The 16,340-nt window shown below is 38.3% G+C and overlaps 1 protein-coding gene across 7 annotated transcripts in view; it reads left to right on the top strand.

Moving 5' to 3' along the window:
• The window catches only part of DISP1 (dispatched RND transporter family member 1), a 191,253-nt gene that overhangs the window by 76,757 nt on the left and 98,156 nt on the right, over positions 1-16,340 (top strand). For 2 of the 7 annotated variants that reach the window (XM_054674504.2, XM_063809937.1), the window contains exon 1: positions 1,049-7,828. The exons of the other annotated variants lie outside the window; for them this stretch is intronic. The gene's annotated coding sequence lies outside the window, so the exon portion shown is untranslated. Of the gene's footprint in view, positions 1-1,048; positions 7,829-16,340 lie in introns of those variants that run through there. 7 annotated transcript variants of the gene reach the window in all.

Genomic DNA, 16,340 nt, shown 5'->3' with positions numbered 1-16,340 from the left:
TACGTAAGAGAAGTGTTCCCATTTAGGATTTGCTTCCTGGCATTTCTCAGGAATTTTATGTTTTTCTAGATTCCCAAATGCTGAAAAATTTGGTGGGGAAATCAGGAAAACAGGCAGGGTATTATAATTTTCCTTCGCGTTTAGCAGTCAAGGCAGAGGTTACTGATTAAATTCATTGACATCAAGTCTGCAGCAACAGCAGGAAACATGACACAGAGAGTCAAAGGTTAAGATGGCTATTTCTGGGAAGCTGGAGAGGAACACAGGACAGAAAGCTTCACGTCTTATTGTGGCTTTGCCATGTACTAGTGTGTATTCCTAGCCCTGACTACTGCTAATGGTGAATCATTCTTGCAAATAACATAAGTATGAATAAGCTTATTCACATAGTATATTTTGTATATGATTCCAGTGAGTGGTGTCCCGAGAAATAATGAGTTTTGACAGCAAAATCTTAAATTGGTTATTTGGACATGTGATTCTTTGTAATGCTATTAATGTTGCTAGGAGATCTGAATGTTACGTTACTTGAATACTATACCTAATAATGTTTGCTGAGGGCTTCCAGTGTTTGGTATCTGCTACAGGCTACGATTATTTGTAAATACTTTTGACAGAATAAATGCAAGAGATGACCACAGTGTGGCTATGGAACACTTTGATGTGAAATCAGAAACATCTGTAATCTGGATTAGCAAAGCAATATTCACTTTAATGGCAAAACCAAAATCAGGGCAAGCATATAAAATATTTTTATTGTTAAAGAAGAAAATGAGCTTAAATGAAGCAAAATGTGTTTGAATGTCCAGCTTGGTGATCACACCAACATCTATGCAACATGAAAGAAAGTTTTCTATGTCTGGAATGTCTGTCATGAAACAAAAGTCAAGTCCCAAGGCAATTAATGTTTTATGTGTTTTAAATTTTTATTAAAAATTGGTGGCTTTTAAATATCAAATATTTGTGATATCATTTGTAAATTTTTAAATAATTTCTATTTGACGTGTGTTAATGTTTACTTCACTTGATGTTTTCTATTATTAGATGTCTATATCAGGTATAGATCATTTTTGTGTTACGAAAATATCGATCTTATCACAATACCACAATATATTGGTTGATAATTATAAACCATGCCTTTATTATTAAATCTTTTGTGTTAAGAAAACTACTAAAACTTTAGTGGTTTTCTATTAAATGGATAATAACCCTATCATGGAAAAATTATTCACTGTATATAATAATTACTGTAACTCATTATTGTCATGGGATCCTTGGGATGTTACTTCACCAACTGGAAACCTCTGTAGCTGGCGGAGCCTTCTTCCTGAGCGCTGCTTGTGCCTGCTGGCCTCATTCCGCCCACTCGACCTGGCAGGCTGTGCTTGGCTCATGCTACCGGCCCGGATCCCACACCTGCCAAAGGCAAGCCAGGCATGGAGCGGTGAGGGCTGTGTGGGCGAGTGAGTGTGAGGTCTGGCCGCTGTGCACAGCTAGGCACATCAGCTGCTGTGGCAGGGCGGGCAGCTCCAGGCGCCGGCACTGGCTCCATGGAAGGCTGCGGCTTGACCAGATGTACTGCATGCAGCTTCCACTGCGGGCACGCATGTCTGGATGAGGGGAATGTGGTGGTGCCTGGAAGCTTGGAGATGCCAGGAACTGCAGAGCCCCAAAGAGAGTGTCACAACCCTGGCTCCGGGAGCTCCTAGATGTGGGCTCCCTTCTCTCCTTCTTGTTGCCCACAACGTGGCTAATGGAGTGGGGGCGTGTTTCAGCCCTGTTTGTGTTACAGCTCTTTCAGTCCTGCCATTCGGCAGGTCCTAAGTTCTTGTCCCGTGTCCAGGAATAATGAGGTACATGGACAACTGGAGTGTGAGCAAGGTGGAGACGAGCTTCATTGAGTGGCAGAACAGTTCTCAGGAGACCCAAAGTGGGTAGCTCCCTCCCGCAGGCAGGTCATCCCTACAAGTTGAGGAGACGTGAAGTGGGTCGTTCCTTCTCCCAGCCGGTAGTCCCCATGTCTGTGTGAGTCTGACTGGGTGGGTGGTTATGGGTCTCATAAGGCAGGAAGTGTGTACTGGTTGATCCATGGGTGGGCCCAGAAAAAGCTCCCTAAGTTCTCACTCCCGGTGCAGACTTCACCTAGAACTGACAGCCCGGTCCCCAGGCTTCAGGCCGTCCCTGGCTTGAAGGTGGGGCTTCACCAGGGACCTACCCCTTTCCACCCAGGAGCCAGTCTGCCTCCTGACACCGTAAGTCACTTTAGTCCATCGCGCCCAGGCTGTTCCTGCAGAGAGGCACCTGCAGGCCAATGCTGAGCCACCCTCAGTGCCCCCTCGGGCTCCCTCCCATACTTGTAGGCACCCAAAGTCCAGAGGGGACTGAGGCAGCAGAGGGCTGGAGTGTCAGCACTGCCTCAACTGTGCGCACACTCGGCCAGGTTGTGACAGCGCCTGGACTCGGCTTCAACTTTGCTCCCAAATCAGAGCGAGTGCTGGGAGCAAGGAGCTGGGAGCAGGGAGAGGCCAGGCAGCAGGAGCAGTCACTTCCAAGCCTGTGGGGGCAGGGGGCTTCCCGGGCCCCCAAGAGTGCAGAAATGCCTGGGTCCGCAGCCATGGCTGGGTGGCTGTAGCTGCGCCTGGGAGCATGGGGCTCCTGCTTTGCCAATTCGGAAATGGGTGGGGCTCCCACCTGTTCCAGGCTCCCGCTGGCTCCCTGGAACAGGCACCACGAACCCGGCTGTGCCTCCCCTGCTACAGCCGGTGACGCTGCAGCGGCTGCTCCAGACGGGCTGCGGGTGCCATCATTATTATTTTAAAACACATAAATAAATATTTGAAAAATACAGAATAACTTAAGAGATTGAGAATTCTTGTAGATTCCAATTTATTTCCTAAAGATTTAGAAACACCACCTAAGAGACTGATTTGACCCAAAGGCTGGGATTAAGGACCCACAGGTAGAAAAATAAGCATCTGAGTAGGGATACCCTTTCTTCTTTCCTTATTTTGGGGGAAGGATTTCAGGATGGGTAGAAATACAGATGCATTTGAAAATCTAGAGAATAGTCTCAGTTTTCTTTCCAAAGGAGTACACTCACACTTCTTAATTGTGATGGGCAAAGGGCAGGGCTGAGATACCAGAGGCAGGTTGTTATGGTTTGGAACAGCTGACCAGGGATGAGCCTAAGGAGATACTGTCCAGTTGAAGGCCCAGCTGAAGTTATCAGGGAAATTCTGAAAGGCTCATTAGGAACCTTTTGTAGACCTTGGTGCTTTTTTGCCACTGTACTCTTTCCAAGTAGTTAACTGAATACCAGTCAACTTAGAAAATAAATTCAACACATTTTACTGTTAATTTGGCTTATATTTATTGTTTTAAGAATAACTGATTTTTTTAAAAAAATGATGAAATACAAACTTCTGCCATTTATCTCATCATTTTTCGCAATCTGTGATTTTCTTTTCCTTTGTGAGGGAATGCTGGGAATACATCAGTAGTTGCCCAGTTCTGACTGTTTATAACAAACATAATAATTAATGTACATTTTATCTCTTTAAAATAACATGATTGATAAACAGATCAATGGAACAGAATAAAGAGTCCTGAAAGACTCACACATATATGGCCAACTGATTTTTCAGCAAAGGTGCCAAGGTAATTCAATGGAGAAGGATCAGTCTTTTCCACATATGATGGGTTAACTGGATCTCTTGCAGGTGGAGAGGGAAAACTTGATCTCTATCCCACAGCAAATATAAAAATTTTCTAAAAGTAGATTATAGACCTAAATGCTGTAAACCTAAGGCTATGAAACTTTTAGAAGAAAACATAGAGAATCTTTGTGACCTTAGGAAAGGCAAAGATTTCTCAAGATTTTTTAAAAAGCCTATTCATAAGATTTTTTAAAGTGTTGATAAATTGGACTTTATTGTAATTACAAATGTCTGCTCTTCAAAAGATACCATTTAAAAAATGAAAAAGCGAGGCTACCAGGTGCAGTGGCTCATGCCTGTAATCCCAGCAGTTTGGGAGGTCGAGGTGGGAGGATAGCTTTACATCCAGGAATTCGAGACCAGCCTGGGCAACATAGGGAGACACCGTCTCTACAAATGAAGAAAATTAGCTGAGCATGGTGATGCATGCCTGTGGTCCCAGCTACCGGTAGGCCGAAGTGGGAGGATTTCTTGAGCCTGGGAAGTCAAGGCTGCAGTGAGCCATGATCCTGCCACTGCACTCCAGCCTGGGTGACAGAGCACAATCCTGTCTCAAAAAAAAAGAGGCTAGGCGCGGTGGCTCATGCCTGTAATCCCAGCACTTTGGGAGGCCAAAGCGGGTAGATCACCTGAGGTCAGGGGTTTGAGACCAGCATGAGCAAGATGTTGAAGCCCCGTCTGTACTAAAAATACAAAAATTAGCTGGGTGTGCTGGTGGGCGCCTGTGATCCCAGCTACTCCGGAGGCTGAGGCAGGAGAATTGTTTGAACCCAGGAGGTGGAGGTTGCAGTGAGCTGAGATCGCGCCATTGCACTTCAGCCTGGGTGACAGAGTGAGGCTCTATCTCAGAGAAAAAAAAAAAAAGTAAAAAGAAAAAGCAAGGTACAAAGTAGGAGAAAATATTTGTAATACAATGTGTGACAAAGGGCTTGTATCTAGAATGTTAAAAGAACTCTTACATGGCAAACAACTTTTAAGAGGTGAGCAAAGACTTGAAAAGACACACAAAGAAGATATACAGATGGCCAATAAGCACATGGAAAGGTGAGCATCATCATTAGTCATCAGGGAAATTATTTAAAACCCACAATGAGATACCATTTATAACTGCCAGAATGGCTAAAATGAAAAAGACCAAGGATTTCAAGTATCAGAGAGAATGAAAAACAAGTGTGAAATGGCAAAACCACTTGGAGAGTTTTGGAGTTTCTTAGTAAACATGCATGTACCTTATGACCCAGTAATTCCATACATACATGAAAACATGTGCCCACAAAAAGACTAACTTATGAGTGTCCATGTGAATCTTATTCGTAATAGCCCCAAACTGAAAACAATCTAAGTATCCGTGAATAGGGAAGTGGACAAACAAATTTTGATATAGTCATTCAGTGGCATACTCCTCAGCAATAAAAAGACAGCACAGATGAATCTTATAGATATCTGTTGAATAAAAGACTTGGCACCAAAGAGTATATGTTATATAGTTCCATTTAGGAAGTTCTAGAACAGGCAAAACTATGATGATAGACATGATCACAGTTTGCCTGTGATGGGATATAGTGGGGAGATTAACTACAAAGGGTTACAAGAGAACTTTTGGTTGTGATGGAAATATTCTGTAACTTCATTGAGGTTGTGGTTTCATGGATGCATCTATTCATTGTCAAAACTCATTGCACTGTGTGTTCAAAATTTGTACATTTTATTGTATATAAATTATACCTCAAAGTTGTTTAAAAATAAAAACATGAAACTTTTAAAAATAATGAAAAATATTGTTAGCATATAGTTTTGTATACTTTTTAAAAGCCTTTGTCAGCTAAATTTATGAGGAGTTGTACTGTATTTCTAGGATACTTTATTAAGCCTTCTGGGAGGCAATTCAATGAACGTGTCATTAATCATTTTATTTTGCACCTAATAGTTGTGGTTAAATCTAGAAATAATGAGGTAAGCCTTATTCCCTCAAGGAAACATTTCTTAACATCTATCACTTTCACTTTCATTTGAATGTTTTTATTTTAAAAATGCATACCAGTTTTATTATATTTACTTTTCTGTATGTACAGAGGCTAAAGTACTTGGTGTTTTAGTTAAACATACATGTAATGTAAAAACATGTACATGTCCATTTCGGATTTATTTTCAAAAGTATATTCCCCATCGAATCTGAATCATAGGAATATTTAAGTCTTACATCTTCGCAGTAAGTAGTACATTTTTACTGTAATTTTTTCCCCTGCTTTGTATCTTGATGTCCTGCAGATGAACTGGTGACATCTGATATTCACTAGTCATGTTCGTTGAGGAAAAACATACACTTTCTTATTAAATCCACTTATCTGTAAAGTTTTGGTCAGGGATTTTAGCTTTTATTATGTGGATTATAGCTTATAGTATGTGGAAGAAATCTAACTGCAGGGATATAAACATTGTTTGGGGTGGAAAAAGCCTGCACTAGCAGATGTATTATAAAAGTTGAAGCCAGTATCAAAATGTCTTTTTCAGAAGTGGTAAATAGAATTTTTTTTTAAACACTGAGATCATAGAGCCGATTGTTGGGGAGGGAACACAGTTACTGAAGTATCAACTTTGTTTTTACGTGGCATAGAGTGTTCTTAAAGAGTAAAGGTGATTGATTGAAAAACAAATGGAAAATTCTTAATTTGTAACTCTTGAAACTCTTCCTGCCAAAAATTTTTTGAAGTGTTCCTTCATTTGTTCATTCATTCAGGAATATATTAATACACTTATCCCTTAAACCATTTTACACATGTGCCATGTACCACTGTTTTTTTTTTTTTTAGTTTCAACTTTTATTATAGATTAAAGTGTACACATTCAGGTTTGTTACTTGGGTAACTGTGTTATGCTGAGGCTTGGGGAATTTAATAATAACAGAAATTTTTTGAATTAAAAGATGGCTAATGGTTTAAAACATTTTCAAATGTGTCACCCACATGACCCACACGACAGTTTACTGCACTTGGTGGGAAGATACTGTTTTCAGTGTTTAATAGATAATGTATGAGGCTGCTTTCAGGGTTTGGTTATATTATGTTACTTTCATTGCCGTATATCTCCTGTATATCTAAGCTAAACTTCTTGACTAGTTTAAATTAACTTATCTAGTTGATATACTTGGGCCCTGATCTGGTTTACTTGTGCACACACCTAACATGAAGTTATTTTAACCTTGTGACATTTAATCTTTAATGTTTCTGGAGAAAAGAACTAAATATCTTTTTACAAAATAAATTATGAATACCTTTTAAGCAGCTTCTATTTGAAATAACACTTTATATAAATATAGGAATATATAATATTCTTATGTAAGAATATTTTATATGAATATAGTCCTTTACTTTTTTGATTCCTACAGCAAGGCCATGAGAAAACCAAGGCTCACAGAAATTATGTTTAATACAGTCTTTCCATGTCATTGTGCTACCTCCCCCAAATTTCAGCCCGTTTGAATTTGGGGGAGTAGTTGTGGGGGGAGCAAGAAAATAGTCTCCGATTCTAACATAGGATGTTTAAAACATTTTAAAAAGTTATTTGTTTTCAGTATCTGCCTGAGAAAGAATTAGAACATGTCTTCTTAGTTGATGAATTATCATGGGTGATTTTCAAGTTGGTGAAATGGTTAAGAGTAATTAAATAAATGGTTGAGAGTTATTTTGCGCATTAAATGCTAACTTTTATGTGCATCAGTTAGTCAAAATAAAATCTCCATTTTAATTATGTCCTCACTGCCAAGGGTGAGGGTCTTGTTTGATATTGTCTGGCTTACAGGAATGAGATTGTTTAACCTAGAGCAAGAGGAAATTTTTTTTTTAAGAGATGATATCTTGTGCTGTTGTCTAGGCTGTAGTGCAGTGGCATGATCATAGTTCACTGCAGCTTCAAATTCCTGGGCTCAAGGGATCCTCCTGCCTCAGCCCCCTGAATACTTGGGATTACAGTCATGAGCTACCACACCCACCTCAGCAAGAGCAAATTTTTCTTTTTTGTTGTTTGACAGGGTCTCACTCTTGCCTGGGCTGGCCTTGAACTCCTGGGCTCAAGCCATCTACCTGCCTCGACCTCCCAGAGTGTTGGGATTACAGGTATGAGCCACCATGCCTGGCCAGCAAGAGGAAGTTTAATGTTAAGTACTATGTAAAGCTGTCTGTTGCCTTAATGAAAAATTTCTAAAAAATCATGGTTTTGTTTTTAGCAACCCCAAAATGCTTCTGACTTCAAGAGTTCAAATAATTTTACTGTAAAGTTTAATAAAAGGTTAAGATATGCTGTGTAATTATGTAAGCTGGTAAGATTAAAACAAGTAAAATACAGGTAGTTTAGTTCTTAAAATCTTCATATATATTTCCTTATTAACATTAATCAGTAGAATTGAGATTGAATATAGTACAGCAGTTATGAATTTAGGCTCTAGATTCAGACTGTCTAGGTTTGAATGTCAATTCTATCACCTTCTCATTGTATGACTAGGGACAACTTTTTTAAGCCTTAGTTTCCTCATTGATAAAATGAGGATAATCTTAGTACTTGCCTCTTTTGCTAAGAATGAGGATTAAAATGATATATGTGAAACCATTTATGTCATACGTACCCATTCACATGATACAGTTAATTTGGATTGTCTATGTCAGTAGATGAGATATATAAAAAAGAAAATCCAGTTGATGAGTAGTTTTGACATTATTGCATACTTAATTTGTGGATTTTCAGTGCTTCTGTTTTCTTTTTTCTGTTGGAGATCCTATTAAGTAATGAATTAATTATGATATGGAAAAGTAATGATCCTCAACAAATTTGTAAACTATATACTTGGATAATCTGAAAGACTGAAACTTAACTGTACTTATGCTTTAAATTAAAATAACAACAACCAGAATACCCAGAACATACTTTTAAGGCAGGATAATAACTTATCTGACAAATTAGAGATAAGAGATCAAGATGAAGGTAGTGAAGTCAATGATGTTTTCAGTTGATTGCAGTATGATCTCCATCAAGTTAGCTATTATTTTTACTAATATATGAACAGAGTGATGAGTGGGAGCTAAAGTTAGGTACTTTGTAGGGAAATCTATGCACTATTTCTAAGGAGCTGTAGGACTGAGAAAGGTATTTTACTTGTTTTGTGTTATTTTTAAAATGAGAAAAATAAAAGCATATTTGTATGCTGTTGGCAGAGAGGGAAAATGAGAAAGATGAGAAGTATTTGATGGTCTTCTTGAGTAGATGAGAGGAAGTGGAATATAGTACACAAATGGAGGGATTATTTTTAGAAGTAAGGAAAGATTATCTCTAGAAACGGTGGGATTGCAGAAAACTAAGCTACGAACAGATTCTGGTGGGTGAATAGCTCTGATGGTGATAAGTTGTGGAAGTTCTCTTCTGATTGCTTGTATATTCTTACTGTATTCTTAGTGAAGTAGGTCATGAACCAAACTTGAGGACGAAGGATTTGTGAGAGATTTGAGGAGCCAGGAAAAGGTATGAAATAGATATCTGAAAGAAAAAGAGAAAGTATTAACAGTGACTAGAGACAAAAAAATAGGTTTTCTACCAAGAATGAAAATGAATATTGAAAATGGACTTCTAATAGATGACAAAGGCAATGGAATAATATCTTTAAAGTACTGAGGGAAATAAGAGTAAGAGTGAAAAACAAAGATATTTGGGGACCTGCAGAAGCTGAGGATGTAATACTTATAGATTTTTGTTTGTTTGTTTGTTTGTTTGTTTGTTTTTTGTTTTTGAGATGGAGTCTCACTCACTCTGTCACCTGGGTTGGAGTGCAGTGGCACGATCTCTGCTCAGTGCAACCTCTACCTCCCGGATTCAAGCGGTTCTCCTGCCTCAGCCTTCTGAGTAGCTGGGATTGCAGGCATCCACCACAATACCTGGCTAATTTTTGTATTTTCAGTAGAGACGGGGTTTCACCAATTGGCCAGGCTGGTCTGGAACTCCTGACTTCCAGTGATCCACCTGCCTTGGCCTCCCAAAGTGCTGGGATTATGGGTGTGAGCCGCTGTCCAATACTTATAGATTTTTGTCAGAAATGCTACAAAAGCATATACTTCACTAAAAGGAAATTGAACCCAGATGGAAAGTGTGAGATATAAGAATCAAAATGAGCAAAGAAATGGGTATTTTGCATAGAGGTGTTTGTAGTATTCTCTGATGGTAGTTTGTATTTCTGTGGGATTGGTGGTGATATCCCCTTTATCATTTTTTATTGTGTCTATTTGATTCTTCTCTCTTTTCTTCTTTATTAGTCTTGCTAGCGGTCTATCAATTTTGTTGGTCTTTTCAAAAAACCAGCTCCTGGATTCATTAATTTTTTGAAGGGTTTTTTGTGTCTCTATTTCCTTCAGTTCTGCTCTGATTTTAGTTACTTCTTGCCTTCTGCTAGCTTTTGAATGTGTTTGCTCTTGCTTTTCTAGTTCTTTTAATTGTGATGTTAGGGTGTCAATTTTGGATCTTTCCTGCTTTCTCTTGTGGGCATTTAGTGCTGTAAATTTCCCTCTACACACAGCTTTGAATGTGTCCCAGAGATTCTGAACCCTAGAAGAAAACCTAGGCAATACCATTCAGGACATAGGCATGGGCAAGGACTTCATGTCTAAAACACCAAAAGCAATGGCAACAAAAGCCAACATTGACAAATGGGATCTAATTAAACTAAACAGCTTCTGCACAGCAAAAGAAACTACCATCAGAGTGAACAGGCAACCTACAAAATGGGAGAAAATTTTCGCAACCTACTCATCTGACAAAGGGCTAATATCCAGAATCTACAATGAACTCAAACAAATTTACAAGAAAAAAACAAACAACCCCATCAAAAAGTGGGCAAAGGATATGAACAGACACTTCTCAAAAGAAGACATTTATGCAGCCAAAAAACACATGAAAAAATGCTCATCATCACTGGCCATCAGAGAAATGCAAATCAAAACCACAATGAGATACCATCTCACACCAGTTAGAATGGCGATCATTAAAAAGTCAGGAAACAACAGGTGCTGGAGAGGATGTGGAGAAATAGGAACGCTTTTACACTGTTGGTGGGACTGTAAACTAGTTCAACCATTGTGGAAGTCAGTGTGGCGATTCCTCAGGGATCTAGAACTAGAAATACCATTTGACCCAGCCATCCCATTACTGGGTATATACCCAAAGGACTATAAATCATGCTGCTATAAAGACACACGCACACGTATGTTTGTTGCGGCACTATTCACAGTAGCAAAGACTTGGAACCAACCCAAATGTCCAACAATGATAGACTGGATTAAGAAAATGTGGCACATATACACCATGGAATACTATGCAGCGATAAAAAATGATGAGTTCATGTCCTTTGTAGGGACATGGATGAAACTGGAAATCATTCTCAGCAAACTATCGCAAGGACAAAAAACCAAACACCACATGTTCTCACTCATAGGTGGGAATTGAACAACGAGAACACATGGACACAGGAAGGGGAACATCACACTCCAGGGACTGTTGTGGGGTGGGGGGAGGGGGGAGGGGGGAGGGATAGCATTAGGAGATATACCTAATGCTAAATGACGAGTTAATGGGTGCAGTACACCAACATGGCATATGTATACATATGTAACTAACCTGCACATTGTGCACATGTACCCTAAAACTTAAAGTATAATTAAAAAAAAAAGAAATGGGTATTTTGGTATGTCTAAATACATATTATAAAAAGTAAATACTAAATTTATATATGTAAATATATTTACTAGGATATTGGATAACTTGGGATATCTGTTTTAATGCAACCAATTGCTTATTTTTTCTTTCCCTTTGTGATGAGAGGGAAAACAAAGTTCTGCAGACTGTTTTTAAAGAGCTCATGTTTTTTAAGCTGGCTTTGTGATCACTGTTTAAGAACTTTAGATGTAGTGTGACCTTAATCTACACTATGTAAAATTAGATGGTATCATAGATATTTGACATTGCCTTCCAAGTACACCAAAGATTACTAGTCTAAATTCTATATGTATCAGATACCTAAGCCATTCCCAGGTTCTGAGGTGTTTACTCAGAGGTTAGGGAAGAGAACTACTTCTGTGCATTAGAAGGCTTATCTTTGGGTGTTTCCTCAGAAGGAGGCAATAGAGTGCATAAACATCAAATTTGTGCTTAAATACATTTTATTTTTATTTTAATCTGCTTCAGTGTTTGCGTGGCAGCCTTACTTAGATCAAATGAAACCTAGCATATGAGTTGTGTACTCCTGCCATTCAAATTCCTTTTATGGAAAAGAAAAATAGTCTTCTTATTCATTTCCCTAATTGGGAAGGATGAAGCTAGTAAGTTATTGGACAAAAGCTGAAAAATATTCTCATGTCCATTATGTAAAGGTTTAGACATCTTTTAAAACCAGTACCTGCCAATGTGAGGTTTTTAATGTATTTTACATTTCCAAAATTAAAAAGTAATCTCCAAGATTGTCTGAATTACTTATTAGATAGAAAATATATTTGTGTGAGCTTCCTAAACCTCTGCGCTTAAGTAGTCATTCAGTCTTCGCTATTACATCATAAGTCATTACTAAGCCTTTTGTTCTGAGCTATACCAAAGATATTATTTATATAGAAACATATTTATAGATGTTTTCAGTATCATTTAGTACATTAATTAGTATTCATGATGTTAAAAAGAGACTAAAGTTTATTTCTGATAGCTTCTCTTTTAATATGATATGTTATATAAATTTAGAAACAGTAATTTATCTTTAGTTTATTCAGAGACTCTTTTTTTTTATTTTTTTTTTATTTTTTTTTTGAGATGAAGTCTTGCTCTGTCACCTGGGCTGGAGCGTAGTAGCGCGGTCTCGGCTCACTGCAACCTCTGCCTGGCAGGTTCAAGCAATTCTTCTACCTCAGTCTCCTGAGTAACTGGGACTACAGGCACACACCACTATGCCTGGCCAATTTTTGTGTTTTTAGTAGAGACGGGGTTTCACCATATTGGCCAGGCTGGTCTTGAACTCCTGACCTCATGATCTGCCCGCCTCGGTCTCACAAAGTGCTGGGATTATAGGCGTGAGCCACTGCCCCTGGCCTCATATTTTAACTAATAATTTCCAGTCATTTGATTATATTTTTGGAATATTTTTACTTTCAAAAACTGTATTTGTTACCAGAAAGACATAAAAACTACTCATGCTGCAAATATGCATGCTGGTAAATACAAATCGGATCATTTATTTCAGGACTGGTTTTATTGACTTTTTAGGTGAGGATTCTATTATTAATAGATCTAAAATAAGAAAGAAGTAACTATCATAAACTGATTTAAGAACAAGTTTGGAGCATAAAAACTCTAAAAATAAGATGGATTATGATGTATTAAGTGTTCTCCAGTTAAAATATTATTTTATAAATAGTTAAATAATTTAAGAAATATTTCTTCCCTTAAATGTTAGTTCTAAATCAGACTAGTCTCAGATGCATATTAGTAATGCTCGGAATGGAAAACATACACCTGTGGTAAAAGACTATGTCATGGTAAATATGTTTATACAGCTGTGTGGTAATGTTAGTTATTACAGAGCACATTTGCAGAATCATATAATGAGCCTCATTTTCAAACAACCATTAACTTTGGCTTAGAAATGGCTAATTAAAGAATAACTGCATTTTTCAAATGCAGACTGCACAAACAATATATAGCATCACTGTAGTTGTCTTCTTAACAGAATGTATAAATTTGATTGTAAGTATATGTTGGCTAATTTCGAGGAAACTCAAACTTCTTATAAGACTATTTCTTATTTATAATTTATACTTTCATTGCATATAATGCCTACTCTTTTAGTACCAGACTGAGTTTCCATTAAACTTTATTGCACTTACATGGACTCTTCTGTCAAGCTTTAATAAAATTATAAAATTGACTTAATTGGGTCTATCTGAAAGCTTCCTTTATCATTAATAAATTTTATTTATTCCATGGGGTTATAAGTCTTGGATAACTTGTATGACTTCATTCAAACTTGTTCTAGAATATGAATAAATATTATTTAAAATTAAGCATGAGTAAAAGCAAATTTAAAAATATTCTCATAGGACTTTGAGGATTTACTCAAGAGTGCATAAAATGTTACCATTAACTATGTATTGCTATAGTGCAATCTGTAAAAATATGTTATCCAAAAAGTTTAACAAGCAGTGGGTGGTTTCATCCATTCGTCTAACTTTTGAGCACCTGCTAGGTAAACTCTAGAAATATCAAGAAGGAAGGCTTATTTCCTGCCCTCAAGTATTTTAGTTTCCTTCTACCGAGCATCAACTTTTAATTACCAGCAGTTACTTTTTTTAAAAAACCTGCCACTTGAGAGGAAGATACTGCAAATGTATTCAACATATAAATAGTGGCATCTTTATTAGACCCTTAGCTCTTTTTAGAGCTCTCTAAAATGGATACTAAGTTATAAGAAGACCAGGAAAGAAAATAAACAGATTCATGGCGTATTTATTTCCACTCCTGGAAAAAAGAGTTCGATGTGCTTTGGGGGAACTTTTTCTTGTTTGAACAATTTAACTTCTAAGGTGGATACAAAGTTACCAGAGGCGTTTGAACCAGAGCAACTCCATCTTAAATAGGGGCTGGGTAAAAAAAACGCTGCCATCTGCTGGGCTGCATTCCCAGGAGGCTGAGGCATTCTTAGTCACAGGATAAGACAGGAGGTCGGCACAAGATACTGGTCATAAAGACCTTGCTGATAAAACAGTTGCCGTAAAGAAGCCGGCGAAAACTCGCCAAAACCAAGATGGCGATGAGAGTGACCTCTGGTCGTCCTCACTGCTACACTCCCACCAGCGCCATGACAGTTTACAGATGCCATGGCAACATCAGGAAGTTACCCTATATGGTCTAAAAAGAGGAGGCATGAATAATCCACCCCTTGTTTCACTTATCATCAAGAAATAACCATAAAAATGGGCAACCAGCAGCCCTCTGGGCTCCTCTGCCTATGAGAGTAGCCATTCTTTTATTCCTTAATAAACTTGGTTTCTTAATAAACTTGCTTTCATTTTGCTTTGTGGATTCGTCTCTAATTCTTTCTTGCTCAGACCCAAGAACCCTCTCTTAGGGTCTGGATCAGTACCCCTTTGAGTAACAAAGTAATGAGGTGTTCGGAGTTGATTTAAGGTTAATCATGGAAGATTTTGACCTTGGTCTTTTTTCACACCACTTAGCATGGTGACTAACACATAGCAAGTACTTCATAAATATTTATTGAATGAATGAATGAGTAAATAAATAAGGATTAATAAAATAGTGGCCATCGATTTGCAGAAAAGGAGAGCCTTCTAGCAGAGGGAGAACTGAGGCAGGATTGTTGTAGAGGCAAGAATTGTGAATGGGTTTCCTAGGTTGGTCAAGAGGTGAGCTCAGGAGAAATGAGGACTCTAATAATCAGAAGGGCTTCCATTGTTAAACTCAGTTCGCTTTAGTATGAGAGCCCTAGGTCATGAATGTCTAAGTAAAATTAGTTTTATTAACTCTACAGGAGTAAAACGGGGAAGAAACTAGAGCAGAGATTCTCAAAGTGTGGTACCACACTTAGCAGCTTTAGCATCATCTGGGAGCTGGTTAGAAATGCAAATTCTAGGGCCAACCCAGAACTACTAAATGGGAATTTCCCAGTGAGGAGTGGGGAGGAGGGAGACTCAGCAACCTGTGTTTTAGTGGGCCCTCCAGGGGATTCTGATATCCTTAGGCTAACATTTGAGAACCACTGGGCTGGAGGAGGAAAGTCAGGTACCAAATAAAAGCAGTGAGATTAGAGATTATAGAAGAGATAATTACTAAGATTATTTCCAACTGTAAATTGAATGATTTAAAGATTTGATTATGGCTGGGTGCAGTGGCTCATGCCTGTAATCCCAGCACTTTGGGAGGCCAAGGTGGGCGGATCACGAGGTCAGGAGTTTGAGACCAGCCTGACCAACATGGTGAACCCCCATCTCTACTAAAAATATAAAAATCAGCCAGGCATGGTGGCACAAGCCCATATCCCAGCTACCCAGGAGGCTGAGGCAGGAGAATTGCTTGAACCCTGGAGGCGGAGGTTGCAGTGAGCTGAAATTGTGCCAGTGCACTCCAGCTTGGGCAACAGAGCAAGACTCCGTCTCAAAATAAATAAATAAAATAAAATAAAGATTTGATTATTTAGTATGGCTGTGCAGGGATGATTAATCATTGGATGTACAGAGTTTTTTTTAAAAAAAATAGAGATGTTTGCGCTTTGGTGGAGAACCGTTAGGCTTTCAGCTTCACGGGTGGAAGAACTCATTTTTACCAGTTACCCAAAAGTAACTGGAAAGTACAATGTCAATTTATTGTGTATAGTAGATAAAAAACTGGCTCAAATCAGAACAGTACACTTTCATTTGGTATGTTGATGATCTTAGAAGATAAAGTTATCAATCAAAGAGGTTGTGTGCTGAAGGATAACTTGAACACAGGAGTTTGAAGTTGCAATGAGCTATGATCATGCTACTGCACTCTAGCCTGGGTGACAGAGTGAGACCCTTAATGTAAAAAAATTTTTAAAAAGGGTTGTGTGAGGAA

This window comes from Pan troglodytes, chromosome 1 (assembly GCF_028858775.2).
Source record: "Pan troglodytes isolate AG18354 chromosome 1, NHGRI_mPanTro3-v2.0_pri, whole genome shotgun sequence".
NCBI lineage: Eukaryota > Metazoa > Chordata > Mammalia > Primates > Hominidae > Pan > Pan troglodytes.
Note: the sequence above shows the minus strand (reverse complement) of the source record. Positions and strands in the feature narration are given on the sequence as shown.